This window comes from Triticum urartu, chromosome 5A (assembly GCF_056163025.1).
Source record: "Triticum urartu cultivar PI428250 chromosome 5A, HENAU_Tu73, whole genome shotgun sequence".
Taxonomy (NCBI): Eukaryota; Viridiplantae; Streptophyta; class Magnoliopsida; order Poales; family Poaceae; genus Triticum; species Triticum urartu.
In genome coordinates, this window is record NC_141877.1 from 627,275,087 (window position 1) to 627,290,005 (window position 14,919).

Here is a 14,919-nt window from a genome sequence, read left to right on the forward strand (position 1 = left end):
CTGGCCGCCATCCAAGTTGCCAATACGAGGAAGCACAACTTCCAGGACTTCATGGAGACATTTATTGTTGCTGCTACCCGCATCGCAGATGGGATCGACTTGGATGAGTTTGTCGCCCCTGCCAGTCCTCCTCCTCCTGAGGAATGAAAAAAAAACTTGCCTCGGGATGCCGAGTGTATTTTGTAATCCGTTAAACTCTGCCTTAAATTTGCCTCGGAATGCCGAGTGGAAGTGTAACAGTTAAACTCTGCCGAGCCGGGGGCTCGAGTACTTTGACCTGAGGTTTCTAGGACCTTTTAGGCTTTATCCGTAATTGATTTGTCGTTGAATCTCTTTGTGGACGACCCGTCGAGTGGGATTTGATCTTCACTCGAAATAGACGACCCGTCGAGTGGGATTTGATCTTCACTTGAAATAACTTTGTGTCTGTGGTGCAGCTCCGAAGGAGAAGGTGGCAGTCGACCTGCCTCTCGTCGTCCTTGGGACATGAGAAGTGTTTCATACTTAGGCGAGCACTGGGCTGCAGCTAAGCCTCCGAGCGGGAGGTTTGCTCTCGCTCGGTAGGATTTTAAACTTAGGCGAGTGTTGACTGCAGCTAAGTCTCTTCGTAGGAGAGCTTAGGCGAGTACTGGACTGCATCTAAGCCCCCGAGTGGGAGGTTTGCTCTTCACTCGGTAGGATTTTTCAAACTTAGGCGAGTGCTGACCGCAGCTAAGTCTCTTCGTAGGAGACCTTAGGCGAGTACTGGACTGCATCTAAGCCCCCGAGTGGGAGGTTTGCTCTCCACTCGGTAGGATTTTTCAAACTTAGGCGAGTGCCGGACTGCAGCTAAGTCTCTAAATGAGAGAACTTAGGCGAGTGCTGGACTGCAGCTAAGCCCCCGAGTGGGAGGATCGCTCTCCACTCGGTAGGATTTTTCAAACTTAGGCGAGTGCTGGACTGCAGCTAAGTCTCTAAATGAGAGAACTTAGGCGAGTGCTGGACTGCAGCTAAGCCCCCGAGTGGGAGGATCGCTCTCCACTCGGTAGGATTTTTTCAAACTTAGGCGAGTGCCGGACTGCAGCTAAGTCTCTAAATGAGAGAACTTAGGCGAGTGCTGAACTGCAGCTAAGCCCCCGAGTGGGAGGATCGCTGTCCACTCGGTAGGATTTTTTCAAACTTAGGCGAGTGCCGGACTGCAGCTAAGTCTCTAAATGAGAGAACTTAGGCGAGTGCTAGACTGCAGCTAAGCCCCCGAGTGGGAGGATCGCTCTCCACTCGGTAGGATTTTTCAAACTTAGGCGAGTGCCGGACTGCAGCTAAGTCTCTAGATGAGAGAACTTAGGCGAGTGCTGGACTGCAGCTAAGCCCCCGAGTGGGAGGATCGCTCTCCACTCGGTAGGATTTTTCAAACTTAGGCGAGTGCCGGACTGCAGCTAAGTCTCTAGATGAGAGAACTTAGGCGAGTGCTGGACTGCAGCTAAGCCCCCGAGTGGGAGGATCGCTCTCCACTCGGTAGGATTTTTCAAACTTAGGCGAGTGCCGGACTGCAGCTAAGTCTCTAAATGAGAGAACTTAGGCGAGTGCTGGACTGCAGCTAAGCCCCCGAGTGGGAGGATCGCTCTCCACTCGGTAGGATTTTTCAAACTTAGGCGAGTGCCGGACTGCAGCTAAGTCTCTAAATGAGAGAACTTAGGCGAGTGCTGGACTGCAGCTAAGCCCCCGAGTGGGAGGATCGCTCTCCACTCGGTAGGATTTTTCAAACTTAGGCGAGTGCCGGACTGCAGCTAAGTCTCTAAATGAGAGAACTTAGGCGAGTGTTGAACTGCAGCTAAGCCCCCGAGTGGGAGGATCGCTCTCCACTCGGTAGGATTTTTCAAACTTAGGCGAGACGGATTCGCAGTTAAGTCACCCACTGGGGGATTTCGTATGTAAACAAAAGTGACAACAATTAATGGAACACTCTTGCCTTTGATAAAAACAAACTGCGGGAATTTTTCTTATTACATCTCGTCCAAGGTTGAGCTCAAGTGTAAAAGGGGCGGAGTAGTTCCGCATTCCAAGCTCGAGACTCGTCGATCTGGCGATCAACATTGAAGAGGTGATACGCTCCATTATGGAGGACTCTGGTGATGATGAAGGGACCTTCCCAAGTGGGAGCAAGCTTGTGTGGTTTCTGTTGATCCACTCGGAGGACCAAATCTCCTTCTTGGAAGGCTCGACTCTTCACATTCCGGGCGTGGAATCGACGCAAGTCTTGCTGATAAATGGCCGATCTGATCATGGCCATCTCCCTCTCTTCTTCGAGGAGGTCGACTGCGTCTTGCCGGGCCTGTTCTGCTTCATCTTCGGTGTAAAGCTCGACTCGGGGCGCGTTGTGAAGAAGATCACTTGGCAGAACCGCTTCGGCTCCATAAACCAGAAAGAATGGAGTTCTTCCAGTCGACCGGTTAGGGGTGGTCCTCAATCCCCACAGAACTGACGGAAGCTCGTCGACCCAAGCACCTGCCGCGTGCTTGAGATCACGCATCAGCCGAGGTTTCAGTCCTTTAAGAATCAGACCATTTGCTCTTTCAGCTTGCCCATTCGACTGAGGATGCGCGACCGACGCGTAGTCGACTCGTGTGCCTTGAGAGGCGCAAAAAGCTCTGAACTGGTCCGAATCGAAGTTTGACCCATTGTCGGTGATGATGCTATGAGGGACTCCATATCTGAATGTTAGTCCTTTGACGAAACTGATAGCAGTGCCAGCATCGAGGTTCTTGATAGGCTTGGCTTCGATCCATTTGGTGAACTTGTCGACTGCCACAAGCACATGCGTGAACCCGCTCCTGCCTGTTCTCAGTGGACCAACCATGTCCAGTCCCCAGACAGCAAATGGCCAGACGAGAGGAATGGTCTTCAGGGCTGATGCAGGCTTGTGTGACATGTTGGAGTAGAACTGGCAGCCTCCGCACTTGTCGACTATCTCTTTTGCCATCTCATTTGCTCTAGGCCAGAAGAATCCCGCTCGGTATGCTTTAGCCACAATGGTCCGAGAGGACGCATGGTGGCCACAGGTTCCCGAGTGGATATCATCAAGGATTATCCGACCTTCTTCTGGTGTTATGCACTTCTGACCGGTTCCAGTCGCGCTTTGTCTATACAATTGCCCCTTTATGACTGTGAAGGCCTTAGATCGGCGGACGATCTGTCGAGCCTCTTCCTCGTCTTCTGGGAGCTCTTTCCTTAGGATATACGCGATGTACGGTATCGTCCAGTCGGGAGTTATTGCCAAGACTTCCATGATTAGGTCGACCATAGCAGGAACTTCGACTTCAGTCGGATCTGTGGCACTTTTTGGTTGTGGGGCTTCTTCTGTGAAAGGATCTTCCTGGACTGACGGCGAGCGGATGTGCTCCAAAAACACATTGCTGGGAATGGCTTCTCGCTTGGAGCCTATCTTTGCCAGGTCATCAGCTGCTTGGTTTTTCAGTCGGGGGATGTGATGAAGCTCTAACCCCTCGAATTTCTTTTCTAGCTTTCTCACTGCATTGCAATAACCAGCCATAGCTGGACTTCTGACGTCCCACTCCTTCATCACCTGATTAACCACCAAATCTGAGTCGCCATAGACCATGAGGCGACGGACGCCGAGTGAAATGGCCATGCGCAACCCATACAAAAGTGCTTCATACTCTGCTTCATTGTTGGAGGAATCGAAGTGAATCCGGAGAACGTATCTGAGCTTATCTCCTCGGGGGGAGACTAGAACTACCCCAGCACCGGAACCATTCAGCATCTTAGATCCGTCGAAAAACATGGTCCAGTGCTCCGAGTGAACTTGAGTCGGAAGTTGCTGTTCAATCCACTCGGCGATGAAATCTGCGATTGCTTGGGACTTGATAGCCTTCTTTGCTTCAAACTTGATATCTAAGGGAAGGAGTTCAATCGCCCACTTGGCCACTCGACCAGTTGCATCTCTGTTATGCAGAATCTCTGACAGTGGGGCGTCGCTGACGACTGTAATGGAATGATCAGAGAAGTAGTGTGCAACCTTCTTCGTGGTCATGTAAATCCCATATACAAGCTTCTAGTAGTGAGGGTATCTTTGTTTTGAAGGGGTCAAAACTTCAGACAGATAATACACTGGGCGCTGAACTCTGAAGGCCTTTCCTTCTTCTTCCCGCTCGACCGTGAGTACTGTACTGACAACTTGTCCCGTGGCCGCAATGTACAGCAGCAGAGACTCTTTGCTGATTGGGGCAGCAAGCACCGGCTGGGTGGAGAGCAGAGCTTTGAGTTCTGCAAACGCTGCGTCAGCTTCTGGAGTCCACTCGAACTTGTCAGACTTCTTCATTAGTCGATAGAGAGGCAATGCCTTTTCACCGAGACGAGAAATGAATCGACTTAAAGCGTCCAAGCAGCCTGTAAGTTTTTGGACATCGTGCACACGTACAGGACGCTTCATCCGGAGTATGGTGCCAATTTTCTCAGGATTGGCATCGATCCCTCGTTCGGAAACGAGAAGACCGAGTAACTTTCTGCCTGGAACTCCGAATGTGCACTTTGATGGATTGAGCTTGATATCATACCTCCTGAGGTTGGCAAAGGTTTCGGCAAGGTCAGCTCGCAGGTCGGATCCTTCCCGTGACTTGACCATAATATCATCCATGTACGCCTCCACATTCCGACTGATTTGAGTGAGTAAACACTTCTGAATCATTCTCATGAACGTGGCTCCGGCGTTCTTGAGGCCGAATGGCATGGTGACATAACAGAAGCATCCGAATGGGGTGATGAAAGCTGTTTTGATTTCGTCGGGTCCATACAGACGGATCTGATGTTACCCGGAATAAGCATCTAGAAAAGACAATTTTTCACACCCCGCAGTCGAGTCGACTATTTGGTCGATGCGAGGGATAGGAAAATGGTCTTTCGGGCAGGCCCGATTGATATGTTTGAAATCTATGCACATGCGAAGTGACTTATCTTTCTTGGGGACCATGACTACATTGGCGAGCCACTCGGAGTGGTAAATCTCTCGGATAAACTCCGCTACTAAGAGCCGAGCCACCTCCTCGCCAATGGCTTGCTTCTTCTGGACGGCGGACCGTCGAAGGTGTTCCTTCACAGGCTTGAATTTTGAGTCGACCCGCAGACGGTGCTCAGCCAGCCCCCTGGGAACTCCAGGCATGTCAGAGGGTTTCCATGCGAAGATGTCCCAGTTCTCACGGAGGAGCTGGATGAGCGCTTCTTCCTATTTGGATTCAAGCGTCGTTGAGATATGAGTCGGGGCAGCATCGAGGTCGGTCGGGTGAATGTGGACTGTCTTCGTTTCATCAGTCGACTGAAAAGCTGACTCTGAAGCAGGCTTCTTGGCCCGTAGCAATTCACTCGGATCGGCAGCCTTTTGGTACTCTTGCAGCTCGACCACTGCCATCTGAGCATCTGCAATCTTTGAGCCTTTCTGAAAGCATTCTTCTGCCTTCTTCCGATTGCCTGTAACAGTGATTACCCCTTTAGGGCCCGGCATCTTCAGTTTGAGGTACACATAACATGGTCGAGCCATGAAACGCGCGTAAGCTGGCCTGCCCAAAATGGCATGATAAGCACTTTGGAAGTCCACAACCTCGAATGTCAACTTTTCCTTGCGGTAATTCTTTGAATCACCGAAAACCACATCAAGAGCGATCTGGCCGAGTGATTGGGCTTTCTCCCCAGGAATGACTCCGTGGAAACTCATACTACTGGTGCTGAGCCTGGACATCGGAATGCCCATCCCTTTCAATGTTTCAGCATATAGTATGTTCAGGCCACTGCCGCCATCCATCAGGACTTTAGTCAGTCGAGTGCCTTCAACAATTGGGTCGACCACCAAAGCTTACCTCCCAGGGGTGGCAATGTGCGTTGGGTGATCAGACTGGTCGAATGTGATGGCAGTCTGAGACCACTTCAGATAACTGGGTGTTGCCGGGGCAACCATGTTCACCTCTCGGTTAATGACTTTCAGTCGACTTTTGCTCTCGACGTCGGCAAAAATCATCAGGGTGGAATTGACTTGGGGGTATCCATCGTCGTTGTCTTCCTTGTCCTCGACCCTGTCCGACTCTTTTCCCTTATCCTTGGACTGCTTTCCTTGGAACTGCTGGATCAGGAGTCGGCACTGTCGAGTGGTATGCTTTGGGTAAATAAAGTTACCCTCTTCATCCTTCTTGGTGTGGATGTGACATGGCAGATCCAAAACATCATTTCCGTCTTGATCCTTGACTTTTTTGGGCTTCCAGGTGCCCTTGTGTTTTCCCTTGAAGTTTCCTTGGGCTACGGCCAGGGCCTCCCCAGGAGCGGCTGGCTCGGCCTTCCGCTTCTGCTTCCGACTGGAATTGCCTCCAGTTTCCTGGGCGACCGCTTTCTGCTTGCCACTCCGGAGTCGATCTTCGTCTTCTCCGTTAGCATACTTGGTGGCAATCTCCATCATCCGATTCAGAGACATCTCTCCAGTTCGACCAAACTTCAGATTCAACTCTCTGTATTTAACACCTTCCTTGAAGGCACAAACTGCTTGATGGTCCGGCACGTTCTCAACCGAGTGATGCAGCGTGATCCACCTCTGGATGTATTCCCTCAGAGTTTCATTCGGCTTCTGCACACAAGACCGTAACTCTGTTAGGCCTGCAGGTCGCTTGCATGTTCCTTCAAAGGTTGTGATAAACACTCGGGAGAGGTCCTCCCAAGTGTAAATGCTGCTGGATGCCAACTGATTTAGCCATGCTCTGGTCGAGCCCTCTAACATGAGAGGCAAATGCTTCATGGCCACCTCGTCATTGCCACCGCCAATCTGTACAGCCACCCGGTAATCTTCGAGCCAGGTGTTAGGCTTAGATTCACCGGTGAACTTGCCGATTCCAGTCGCCAACCTGAAATTGGGAGGTATCACTGCGGCTCTGATGGCTCGACTGAAGCACTCTGGCCCTGAAGCACGTACTCTGCTGCTGGCAGGCGCATCTCTGTTGTGGCCTTCTCGATGAGCTCTGTTCCTGTCAACCAAACCTTGAACGAGGATGGATCTCGCATCAAAGCTTGGGTCCCTGGGGTCGACTGGAATCCTCTGTCCAACACTATGAGGGTGTCTGTCATCTTGCCGTCGAGGCGTATATGACCCACTCCTCGGGGGAGGGGTTGGCACTCGACGTCGATCATCACGGTCGAACCGGCGATCGTACTGCTCATTCCGAGTACTGTACTGATCATGCTGGTCGCCACGTCCCTCACGCCTCGGGGGCGATCTCGGGCTGTGAGCCGACTCGACTGTATCCGTCGCAACGGATCGACTGTGGATCCTGTTCCGCGACTGAGAGACAGCAGAATTCTGGTTTCCCGCCGCCCGGAGCAGCGCTCTGATCTGCAACAAGCCCCTGCCCGCCTCCGACAGGGAGGGCTGAATTGATTCTGCTATACGGGCCGCAGCGGCCAAATTCTGAACTGGGGTTCGGTATACCTGCGTCGGCGGGAAGAGCCGGCGTCGACTAGACTCGGGAGCCCGCTGACGCGCTTGCTCGTCGAGTGCTCGCTGAAGATTCTCCAGTCGAGTGCGCTCGGCCAAGTTGGCCAAACGCGCATCCTCCAAGGCCCGGGCCTCGGGGGTCTCTCCGACGATAGGAGTGCGGAGCGCGTCCATGTTCCAGCGGCGAAGCTCCTCTCGCTGCAATGACGTGAGAGGTTCGGGAAGATACTCGTCGTGGGGATGCGACGGATCGCCCCCACCCGCGCCTCCATCAGTGCGAGGGAAACCGGGGGGACTGTGTGTTCCATCGACCGCCAGGACCTCAGCCGCTGGATCGCTGCTGTCGCACTCGGATGCGGTCTCCGCGGAGCCAGTCGACAGGTCGAACAGGCCGTGGAGGGATTCGACGGGCTCGATTGCTGCGACTTGTTGGGCTGCCGATTGGCGGGCCACGGCGTGCCTCACCCACCTCTGAAGTCTTGACCGACCGGAGCGCTTGCGTTGGTGGGAGACAGGGCGGGGAGACGATACGGGGGCCGACCCATATTGGGTCGACGGTTGCCGCAGGAGGACGCCACGAACGCATGCGCGGAAATGCGTCGCGCCGCGGACGGGGAGCGCGTCGATGTCGAGTGGTGCCTCCTGAAGCCAGGCGGAGTCGTCGATGATGAAGGTGAGCGCGCCGAGACGGATCTCGCGGTCCTCCACCAAAACTCCGCAAGAAAATATGATCAAAGGGATCGGGAAAGATCACAACTTCTCCAACTAAGCGCTAAGATTCCTGCCCCACGGTGGGCGCCAACTGTCGTGGTTCTAACTCTGACAGTGATGTAGGGGGGTGAGTATGGAGAGGCTAGATCCTAGCTATTGGGAAGTTGTTACACGCGAGGTTTACGAGTTCAGGCCCTTCTCGAAGGAAGTAATAGCCCTACGTCTCGGAGTCCGGAGGCGATCGACTGGATTATGCGTGTATGAATTACAGGGGTGCAAACCCTTCCTACTGAGGAGGGGGGTGGCTTATATAGAGTTCGCCGACCCCCTCCTGCCCTCAGTAATGCAGGGTTTTAAAGTACATTTAAGATGGGGCGTTACTGGTAACACCTCTAATAAAGTGCTGTAATGACCATGAAGACTACTTAACAGCTGACCGTTTGCCTACGGAGTGACTGTAGATCTCCTGGCAATCGAGTGAATAGCTTCATGATCGAGTGATAGCTTCTTGGTCGAGTGTCTTGAACCCGTCGAGTGAAGTATCTTCAAATCGATTGACGGGTGATTTCTTGTAAGGATGTCCTTGGGTAGGACTTTTTGGGACGGGTCCCCGCTCCTACCTCAGATACATAGCTTCATCACCCAACACTTCCGAGTTCCAGCCATTCGATCATGCGCACGAAACGAACGCTCCGCGCAACCTCGAGTCCGGCACTAACACGGTGCTGGGCAAGAATAACAATGATACTCGGAGTACTGCATAAATGACAACCATTTTTTGTGTGTGCAGCCTCTAGCTCTCGGAGCCGCAACTACTCTTACGTAAGCACATACGGCTCATGGGTGCGTTGTGAATGCACTTTATGTGGGAGAGCATTTGCATTTGGTGGTTCAGTCAATGCTTAACCCCCATAACGACATTGTTAATTGATCTGAAGAGATGTGGACGGGTCTGAAAAGCGAGAATAAAGAAACTGAGTCAAGCTACGAGGGCTGGACCAGAACAAGCTTGCATTGCCAAAGGGTCAAGTACGCGTGCACCGGACGTGGTGAAGGAGAGACGTGGACGATGCACTGGGGCGAATGGAACAACTAGGCGAGCTAGCACGCCACGGACAAGCGGTAAGTCCATTTTCGAAGGGAAACGTTTTTAACTAATCAATAAGATTTTTTAACATATACTAATCATAAAGATCAATTTATCCCCTAACTTCAATATTGGTGATAACATAAACCTCAAACTCTCGATCCAGTTTAAACTACCCGCTTGACCCTGCTAGAAACTGGTTTTAACATACGTGACATAATTTGACAAAGTTAACTACCTTGTCAACATTGCGAATTGCCTTCCGCTTCCTTCTAATCCAACTTCAATGAGGTCACGACTGTGGAGGTGGTGGCGACCAGCTTGGACCCCAAACCCAGAGCTCGAGGAGGAGGACGACAAGCTGATGGAGGACAACATCATCCTCTCCACTCCATCAAGACTTACCGCGGGGAATAACGGGCCACCAAGGAGAGGCGCACGATGAAGGAGTCTGAGGTCTCATATAGCATGGAACAACTAGCTACCGATGAGCGTCGCACATTCATGGGGATCCAAGGTTGCCTATCGTCACAAGCTCCTCTATCCCGAGCATTGCATTGCCTACGACGATGAGTAGAAAAACTTGCAGGACGACATTGTCGTCGATGAGGAGGATGTTGCGGCAGTAGGGGGAACGCAACAACGACAACGAAGAGTTACCAAAGATGGGGGACAACGTCCAACGACATCATTATCATATCCATTGACTCTGACATTGAGGCATAGGTTATGGTAAGCTAAGCTAAGCTTCTTTGTTTATACTTAGCAAGTGTTATATTTTATTTGTGTTTTATATAGGAGATCTTTAATTTGAGCTATGTTGAGTAGCTCAATTTATGGTAATTAATCATTTGTGTTAGCTGTGTCGCATAATGAGTAGTTCAATTTAAGAAGTTGTGAGCTTCGGTTAATGCAACAATGGAGTTAATTATAAAGTTTACATTAATGATCAAGTGGAATGTTCATATGGATGCATAAAGCGGGAGGAAGTGAATTCAAGTGTCTTTACATGATTCTTTTTTTTGGTGATCAATTAGAAACCACCCTCTCATTACCCGGTGTTTTGGGGATTTAAGTTTTGGGTTGGCTTTCTGGGGTTTGGCCTTTGTGGTTCGATTAAAGATGCTCTTAAAGAAAACTTTAGTTCGAAGGTGGTATGGCCGGTGCGGCCTAGTTATATATAGGTTGTGTGCGTACCGACCACGCGTTTGCTTGATGGAGCTTAATTTCATTGCGTGGGTGGCAAGTTGGTGAGGCTGGCAAACTAACCGCCATTTCCTTTGCTGCCGCTGAAAAGTCAGGATGGAAATGGGCCGGGTCGCTGACCCGGCCCGAAAAGTCGAGGCCAATGGGCCGTGTGGATCGGCCTCGAACCATAGTTGGGTCAGTGGAGCCGGCACCGACTGACCCAATGGGTCAGCAGGGTCGACCCACCTCCAAGGCGTGAGTTAGCAGCTAGTTACTTGGGCATGTGTTTTGTTGCAGTGGAGTCGTTAGTTAGTGCCCGCGTGCGTAGCTAGCTAATTCCTTTGAATGTGTAACGTGCATGCATGGAGGATCTGCTGGCAAGCCCGCGTCGTGCATGCGGACATGGCCGGGCCGGGCGGATCACAGTGCGCGCAGCAGGCGCGTGTGAGCACGGCCTTGCGTATGCATGCACCCGTAGCTGCAACATATCTGATTGCCTTTTTTTTAATTGACATATCTGATTTATTTATTTATAGTAAAAACTGACATATCTGATTATCTGTGATACAAGATAAGAAGCAGAATTTGGGCCGACCCAAGATACCCATTGGGCCAGCAAGGCCACTGGTTTTTTAAAAATGGGTCGACCGGCCTCATAAATTGGCCTTGAGACCATGAGGGCTCCAAGGCCAGGGCCGGGTCGGCCCGTTCCCATCCTGACTGAAAAGCAAGCTGTGATACAGCAATCTCCTCCACACCAAGTAAGGCCCCTCCCAATGCTTCACCTTATACATGTGCTAAGCCTTCCACGTAGGTAAAAAATCTGATCTCGCAAGTTATTTAAGAGGAGAGAGATAAGTGTGGTGACTCCAGGAAGAAACAATGCTAAGCACGTGAACCTAGACAAAACATTTAAAGGAAGGAAGCCCATCAATACATGAAGAGCTTTACTTGCTAAATCATTAAATGAAGCAAGCTTAGCAACCATAAGCTAAGCACCTATGCATTGGAGAGTATAGTTGCTAAGCTATTTAATGTGCTTAGCACCTCATCTAAGCACCCATGCATGCATTTGGAGCAGCGTAAGGCCCTGTTTGGTTCGGCTGTGGATTTCTATAAGCAGCTGTGAAAAATCTGCTGTGGAAAAACAGTTGTGGAAAATCTGATATGAAAAAGATGTAGGTCATTTGGCAAACCAGCTGATACAGCTTTTTCAGATTTTGGCCCGTAGCGGAATCAGATTTTGGAAAGCACGTCCTGAACTGCTTCTGCTTTTGGTTCAGATTTTGGCAGCGGATTTCTGAAACCGGATTCTGCTGGGTTCACCCTTTGATTCAAATTCTACTGCGCGGTAACGAAATCCGTCGATAAAAACTGAACCAAACAGAGCCTAAACCATGTACGTACATAGTAGTATTGAATTGAACTATTGATGATGACATGACACCGCACCGCCTAATTTACTTGCCGAGTGCGCAGTTTGGATCATATCGTAAGTGGAGTATAAACTAAGTGGTCGCTCACCGTGTGCTCCTAAAATCTACCAGTAATTACCTTGCCGCGTGAGTACATGCATGTTTTGCGTACTTGCCTGTGAAAATGCTGGGTATCTTCTAATCAATCCAAAACTGCTAGGTTCGGATATGCATGCATGGTGAAGACTTGGTCGTCAACCTGCAGGTTCGATGCCCAGTTCATGGACGGGGGCTGCAAGATTAGTTGCTCCTAATTAATTGGTTGACTTCTGTTTGGACAGGCACCACCGTGTCAACTGTCGAGACTCGCGGCAGACGTCGCCTCCGCAGTTTTTCTTTATCCAAACCTGCCTATGGCACGGACCAAACTTGTCCGAGCCAGCAGGCCAGTACTCCTAGAAGTAGGTCTACAGCTGGAGGACGCCCCGGGCACACCCCTGGACAATGCTAAACGGCCCCTCAAAAGTCCTGTTGGACAACTATACTCCTTATATCAAAACCCTTAAATCCATATAAATTCGTGTACATGGATCATTTAGCACAAATTTATCACCAATTCAACAACTCGACAATTGAAATGATCCACAATTCAAACATGTCAAAATGAAATTCAACGTCCGGTCCACGTCCAGCCAACATGATGAATCACTCACGCGGGGCGGTCGGCTGCAGCGGAGGGGACACATCCACATCGACGTCCATGACCACCTTTGGCCACAACTTCCTTCACCGCCGCTTCCACCCAGTCGCGGCCCCCACGGGTTTTTAAAATGTTCAAATTCGGCGCAAACACAACGCAAACACGGGTGAGTTCGTTTAAATTTAAACATATTTTACAAAAAAAAGAAAAAAAAACTACCGCGGGCTACCCCCGCCGTCTCCCTCGCCGCCCGCCTCGGCGCCCGCCCACGCGGTTCTACATGCCGAGGAGGCTGTAGAACCGCGTGTAGTCACCGTCGTCATCGTCGTCGTCGTCGCCCCCGCCTACGCCTCCGCCGTCCCTGCTGCATCCCTCCCCCGGTTGGCGCGGCGGGTTGGACGGTCCGGGGGCGGCGGCGTCGTCGCTATCGAGGACGATGACACCGTCCCCGCCCTCGCGCCCATGTTTGCGTGCGGCGATCTCCTCCAGGGCCCGGCGCTGTCGGACCATCTCCTCGCGCACATAGTCGTCGCGCGACCACCACATGGCGTCCTCGTCGGAGAAGCCGCGCCGGGCTATCTCCTCGTACTCCGGGGGAGGCTGGACTCCACCTTGGGCTCGACGAGGGCGCCGGAGCTGCGGGTACGCGCGCTGACAGGCGTGTCCTGGGGCTCCGGCTTGACAGGGCGGAGGTGGAGGCAGGGAGAGCCGCCAGAGCTGCCGGTACGCGCGCTGACAGGCGTGTCCTGGGGCTCCGGCTTGACGGGGCGAAGGTGGAGGCAGGGAGAGCCGCCGGACGAGGAGGAGGACGCCCCGGTCTCCATGCGCCTCGGCGTCCAGGAGCTTCCCCGACGGCGTGAGAAGGCCGGGGGAGCGGGATACTTGAGGCACGGCGTGTTGCCGCCCTCGATGTACTCGAGGACGGCCTCCAACGTGCGGCCGGGCACGCCCCACCACCGGCGCCGGCCATCGGAGTTGAGCCTGCCGGAGGGCACGACGCCGTTGGTGGCCTCGAGCTGCTCGGCGTGACGGCGGCGGAAGTAGGGCTCCCAGAGTGGGCTGTCGGGGACGTACCGTGGCCCCTCCCTCGCCGCCCGCGGCAGGGACGCGCGGATGCGTGTGATCTCCGCACGCCGCGTCGCCCCGGTGGGTGGTGGTGGCACCGGCACGCCGCCCGCGCTGATCCTCCAAGCCCCGGGCACCCGCATGTCCGGCGGGACCGGGTACTCGGCCTCGAAAAGGAGGCGAGCCTCGTCCTTGTGCAGATGACGGCGCCCGAATCCGTTCGCCGTCGCCTGGGAAACGCTCGGCCATGCTTTCTCAACTGGTGACGGCGAGAGGAGGAAAGAGGGAGAAATGAGCGCGTCGTCGGTGGATGATCGGGGTGAGTCTCTCCGGCGCGCTTGCAGTCGTCTTTTATAGGCGGAGGCGCCGCGTGGTAGGCTTGGCCGGCGCGTTACGCGTGGCGTGATTGCGTGGCGGCCGAGGGACGCGCCGCCCAGCCTTCACTGCGCCGCCCGTGAGGCATCAATGGAGGCTGACCGGCGCGGCAGCGCGCGGCAGCTTTGGCATTGATTCGCCGCGGGAAACGAGGCGATGAGGACGACGAAGGGGCGAGAAGAGGGTAAAGTCGCTGACGCGGCGGGTCCGCGGCTCCTCGCGCCAAAAACGATTCGCCCGGCGCCCCCGAGCGACCCCAGCGCGCCGGGTTCGGGTTGGGTCCGCCGGCGCCAATTTCGGCCCGAACCGGCGAAAACTGGGCTCTTGGGAGCGTGATTGGACCGATTTTTTGGCGCTGGCGGACGAAAAGACGTCTGGGGGGCCTTCTTGAGGGCGAGATGCCCTAAGATGCTCTAACCAAGAGCAACGTCGCTCAAGACATTAAGTAGCTACAGTACTATACCTGCATGGTGACATCAAGGCAAATCTACAAATGCGTTCGGATCCAATAGTACGAGTGGTAGGTAACGCGCGGAGTTAATCCACCTCCCTCCGGTACGTTTTACTCCGTGTATTAGATTTGTTCAAGTTAAACTTTGTAAAATTCAACAATTTCTTTTAAAAATATATGAACATCTACAATACCAAATATATATAATCTGATACTACATTCCATCATGAATTTGATGATATTGATTTGATATTGCGAATGTTGATGCTTTCTTTTTATAAATTTAGTCAAATTAAAGATACTTTGTCTTTTGACTAAACTTATATGCAGACTAAAAAAGATTGGATGGAGTATTGCAAGAGGACTGCGTGGCCGGCTTCCACACCATTGAGCAAGTGAACTTAAACCAAATCCTCGGGCAGCAGATTAATCAACATTTGGTCTCAGTTTGGAGCTTTGAGGTTG